The sequence below is a fragment of the Elaeis guineensis genome, chromosome 8 (assembly GCF_000442705.2).
Source record: "Elaeis guineensis isolate ETL-2024a chromosome 8, EG11, whole genome shotgun sequence".
Lineage (NCBI taxonomy): Eukaryota > Viridiplantae > Streptophyta > Magnoliopsida > Arecales > Arecaceae > Elaeis > Elaeis guineensis.
The window spans coordinates 59,046,966-59,052,965 of record NC_026000.2 but is presented as its reverse complement, the minus strand read 5'-3'; positions in this window follow the sequence as shown (position 1 = coordinate 59,052,965).

Below are 6,000 nucleotides of genomic sequence, written 5' to 3'. Positions count from 1 at the left end.
ATGTGAAAGGATCTGAAATCAAAATATTTAAACTTAAATCTAAGAAGATCTAACATACATGAGATGCATAACTAGATTAGGATTAATTGAATCAATGAATAGTCTTAAGTTTTATATTTTAATGAGATTAAAAAATGAATTAAATATAATTTATTCTCTATTTTTGATGTTATAATTGTTATAATCAGATCAGAAAATAGAAAATAAAATTTTAATTATTTCATAAAATTGATCTGTTGCATGCCTAGACTAGTTGTAGAATTATTCTAGTAACTTGTCCAGAATAGTTTTTATTTTGAATAGTTTAATTTAAATTCTATTTCTCAGATATTACATGTGATGTATCAGATCTGAAAGTATGTTAATTAGATTAATTTTTGATACATGAGATGTATGCAAAGTATGTATTAGTTAGATCTTAAATTGTATATGTGATATGTTAATTTAGATCTAACTAGTTTTGTAGTTAAAATTTATATTTTTGATTAAGGTGTTCCTCATGGCCGTCCAGTCATAAGAACAAAGTAAGGTTTTAAGACCCTCTCTTCCCATTCAATGGGGTGTTCATATGACGTGTAGGGGTGCCGCACGTTCATCCTTAATCAGAAATCAAAACTTACTTTTGTGCAAAATCCTAGATCCTGAAACCCTAGGATTTATTTTACATGCTTTGTTTATAAACCCAAACTTAATTAATGTATTGAGCTTATGAAATTAAGTTAGGTCTAAAATTGAGAATTTCAAATCTAAGATATTTTCATAAGATTGGGTTCGGGCTTGGGTAGCTCAATTAGGTCTAGTGGTTGATTAAACCGAATCAAGAGTTGGTTAGGTGGGATCATAAAAGCTAATAATTGACCAGTCTAATAGGATTAAGTCTGGGTCAAGGTCGAATCACATTTAGATGTGACTCGATCAAGTTAAGACCTAATTTGACTCAGTGGTTAGAGCCTGGATTGTAGACTAACTCAATTAATTCTGGTTCGATAATTTGGTGTCTAAGGTAAGTTGGGCAGATGTGATCGACTGATTTTTAATTGGGAGCTACTCAACTCGAATGCATTCTTGTCGAGTTAATGGCATATCCCTCCCATCGGTCTCACTTACCTGGCCATATGTGTCGACCCAATTCTGATTTGAGGTGGCTAACAATTCGAGCTGACCCATGCCACTAGGTTAGTCATAATTGTTATGACTATGTCAAGCCAAGTTTAAAGAGTCCTAAATCAAATCTCCCTAAGAAAATATTAAGTCTAGGTCTTTCACCATTGTGGATGTGCGGGCCCTTCCAGGGGTTGATTGTTCTCGACTGGTTACAGTGGCTCAGTTGCATCGGGAAGATGCAACCATGTCCATTAGGCATTGGATGCTACGGATTAGAGGATGGGTTGGGCTCAATATTCTGGATACGGTGAGGGACCCAATTAGGAATCTAGTTCGTACAAATGGTGGATTTGGCTTAACTAAGGATTGGAGCAATATCCTGGATACGGTGAGCTTCATAAATTAGAGACCAAGTTTTGGGTGCACCATAATTAGAGAATCATTGGATAAGAGTTGTCCACTCATCGGTTGACTCATCATCAATAACTGTTAGGTGAGGTGATGAGCCAGTCAGTGAGACTGCACCACCCACTAGAAATCACTAATCATGGAGATTTTCACATCTTTATTAAGGGAGTGTAAGGATCTGAGAAAATAGTGGGAGCTTAATTTGTTTAAAAATGAAAACCCTAAACAAATTGGTTGAGTCTGATTACAAAATCTAACTTGAAACTTTTGACTCTCTATAGGAAACATGTCTGCCTCAAACCCCCTGATCAAAATTCTAGACACTCATAGACTGACTGGACCAAATTTTAAGGACTGGTTGAGGAACTACAAAATTATTCTGAGTTTCGAAAAATTGACTCATGTCTTGGACCAGGACCCACCTGCCATGCTAGCACATCCGACTGCTGAACAGAGAGCATCTTTGGAAAAGTGGATGGATGATGATAACAAAGTCAGGTACTACATGTTGGGTGCAATGTCTGATAATTTATAGCACCAATATGAAAATATTTTGACTACCCACCAAATGTTGGCTCACCTACAAGAGTTTGTTTGGTGAATAGAGTCACGCAGCCAAGTATCAAGTCTGTCAAAGACTTTTTAAGGCCAAGATACGTGATGGACAGTCAGTCCAAGATTATTGTTTGACAATGATCAAAGATTTTGAGGAGCTTGAGAAGCTCAGTATCATCTTAGACAAGGATTTTCAGATTGATGTGATCCTTCAATCCTTGTCTGATGCATATGGTCAGTTCATCATGAACTTCCATATGCATAAGATGCAATGTACCTTGGTCGAGTTAATGAATATGCTGGTTACGGCTGAGCTTTCAATGAAAAGTTTAAAAGGCTCAGTTCTTACTGTGGAGCGGACTTCTTCCAAGAGAAAGTCTTTTGGAAAGAAAAAGAAGTCCGTGAAGAAGCAGAAGGTAGATGGCAAGAACAAGAAGACAGGACCGAAGAAGAAGACTTCTGAAAAGGAAAAGTATTTTCACTGTCAGTCAGAAGGCCATTGGAAGCAGAACTATCCTCAGTACCTGGCCACCCTGAAGAACAAGGATGGTCCTTCTGGAGGTATGCTCATTATCGAATCTAATCTTACAGTTTCTTCTACATCCAGTTGGGTGCTTGACTCTGGTTCTAGTGCTCATTTGTGCACTTCTATGCAGGGTCTTGAGGAGAGCAGGAGGCTGAGGGATGGGGAGATGATCCTACATGTCAGGAATGGAGCAAGAGTTGCTGCTGTAGCCATAGGAACCTACCCTCTGCGATTACCGTTAGGATTAGATTTAGTTTTAAGAGACTGTTATTATGTGTCTGTAGCAAGCAGGAATTTGATTTCTGTTTCATGTTTAGCACAAGAAAGCTATGTGATTAGCTTTCATAAGAACCATTGTAACATATTTTATGAAAATAATAAAGTTGCAAATGGTTTTGTTATTAATGGTCTCTATCAGTTATATGTTGATGTATCTATTTTTAATATTGAGCAAAATGTGAATGCCATAGGAATTAAAAGGCCTAGAGATAGTCCAAATGATAAGTATCTGTGGCACCTAAGGCTAGGTCATATAGTAGAAGACAGGGTTAACAAATTGGAGAAATATGGGCTACTGAGTTCGTTGACTTTCGAGTCATATCTATTTTGTAAATCATGCCTTCAAGGCAAAATGACCAAGCTCCCTTTTGTGGGACATGGGGAAAGGGCCACAGACCTACTTGCCCTAGTACATATGGATGTGTGCGGCCCATTTGATGTGCCGGCTAGAGGCAACTTTGTCTACTTCATTACCTTTATCGATGATATGTCTAGGTACGGGTATGTATTTCTAATGAAACACAAGTCTGAAGCCTTTGAAAGGTTCAAAGAATTCAGACATGAGGAAAGCCCATTAAGATTCTTCGATCAGATCGAGGAGGTGAATACCTTAGATGAGAATTCTTAGACTATCTTAAGGACAATGGTATAGTCTCTCAATGGACTCCACCTGGAATACCTCAACTCAACGGGGTTTCAGAACGGAGAAATCGGACCCTATTAGATATGGTCCGTTCTATGATGAGCTTCACAGACCTCTCAGAATTTCTTTGGGGATATTGTCTCATGACAGTAATTTATGTATTAAATAGGATTCCCTCTAAAACCATTCCTACCACACCATATGAGATATGGCATGGTAAGAAGCCAAGTCTGAATCATCTCAGAATTTGGGGTTGTCCGGCTCATGTCAAGAGACAGCAGACGGATAAGTTAGAGTTCAGGTCTTTTAGAGCTCGGTTCATAGGATATCCTAAAGAGTCATTAGGATATTATTTTTATATTCTGAAAGACTACAATATGATTGTAAGTCGAAATGCTATTTTTCTTGAAAAATAGTTTATTCAAGATGGTGGCATCGGAAGAATAATTAAGCTCCAGGAGAATATCTTCCAAGAGCAACGAGCTAAAGAACCTGAGGAACCTAATCAATTAGAACCAGTCCTAACACAACCTCTTCCACCTCGTAGATCGACTAGGATTTCTCATCCTCCTGAAAGATACTTAGGTACCATACAAGAGGATGTAGAGAAAATATTCCTCATGAGAAATGGGGTTCATGGTTTGATGAGGCGATATCAGATATCGACTCCGAGAAATGGTTAGAGGCAATGAGATCAGAAATTGACTCGATGCTCTCAAATCATGTATGGACCTTGGTAGATCCACCTGAAGGTATTGTACCTATTGGGTGTAAATGGATCTTCAAGAGAAAGATAGGTGCAGATGGGAATGTGGAGACATTCAAGGCTAGGCTCGTAATGAAAGGTTATAGTCAGTGCGAAGGCATTGACTATTAGGATACCTTCTCGCCCATAGCCATGCTAAAATCCATCCGCATATTGCCTGCTGTTGCAGCCTATTTTGATTATAAAATATGGCAGATGGACGTGAAAATGATATTCTTAAATGGATATCTTGAGGAAGATATCTATATGGAACAGCCGCTTGGTTTCACATCTAGTGATAATGATCACAAGGTCTGCAAACTGCAAAGGTCCATTTATGGACTTAAGCAAGCATCTCGAAGTTGGAATACTCGTTTCAATGATGTGATCAAAATGTTTGGTTTCATCAAGAACGAAGAGGAACCTTGTGTGTTCAAAAAGGTCAGTGGGAGCACAGTTGTCTTCCTCGTATTGTACGTGGATGACATCCTCCTAATTGGGAATGACATTCCCATGTTGACCTCTGTCAAAGTATGGTTGTCTAAGGAGTTCTCTATGAAAGATCTAGGAGAGGCATCCTTTATACTAGGTATTGAGGTCTATAGAGATAGACCAAATAGGATGCTAGGACTTTTACAGAAGATGTACATAGAGGAGGTGCTAAAGAGGTTTAGCATGGAAAACTCCAAAAGAGGTTTATTGCCTTTTAGACATGGCATTCACCTCTCCAAGAAGATGTGCCCTAGCACACCTAAGGAGATTGAACACATGAGCAAGATCCCTTATGCTTCAGCAATAGGGAGCCTTATGTATGCCATGCTATGTACACGACCTGATATAGCCCATGCTATGAGTGTCACAAGCAGATATCAGTCGAATCCAGGCAAAGAGCACTGGACTTCTGTAATATGTATCCTTAAGTACTTGAGAAGGACTAAGGATATATTTCTAGTCTTTAGGAATGGAGAACTCCAGATACAGGGATTTACAGACTCAGACTTTATGTCTGATATAGATGATCGAAAGTCGACATCTGGGAGTCTGTTCATTTGTAATGATGGTGCAGTTAGCTGGAAGAGTTCCAAGCAAATGGTGATTGTAGATTCCACCATGGAGGTAGAGTATATTGCTGCATCGGAAGCTGCAAAGGAGGCATTTTGGTACAATAAGTTTGCCGCAAAGCTTGGAGTGATGTCATCGGATGCCATACCTCTTTACTACGACAATAATGGTGCCATAGCCCTAGCTAAGGAGCCAAGGTCTCACCAGAAGTCCAAGCACATCGAGCGATGATTCCATCTGATCCGTGATTACCTCAAAAAAGGTTATGTCGAGGTCAAGAGAGTCGACTCCACAGATAATGTGGCAGACCCACTGACTAAGCCATTGGGCCAACAGAAGATCGAAGCCCACCTTGAGAAGATAGGACTTAGATATGTAGCTAATTGGCATTAGGTCAAGTGGGAGTTTGTTAGATGTGTGCCCTAGATGCCAGATTGGCTGACACATTCCTGTACAAATCTAAGGGCAAAATTATAATTTTGACTATAAATGAATAAAAGGGTTATTCTTCTATCACATTATGTACATTGTGTCTGTGATACATCTTTTGAGTTAGTGGGAATGTTAATTCATATTTTCAAGAATTGAAAATTTAAGCCATGAATTTACATAACTAACTCATAAACTTCTCCTGACCATAGGATCATCACGAGGATGGTGATCGATCTGGAAGGTTGG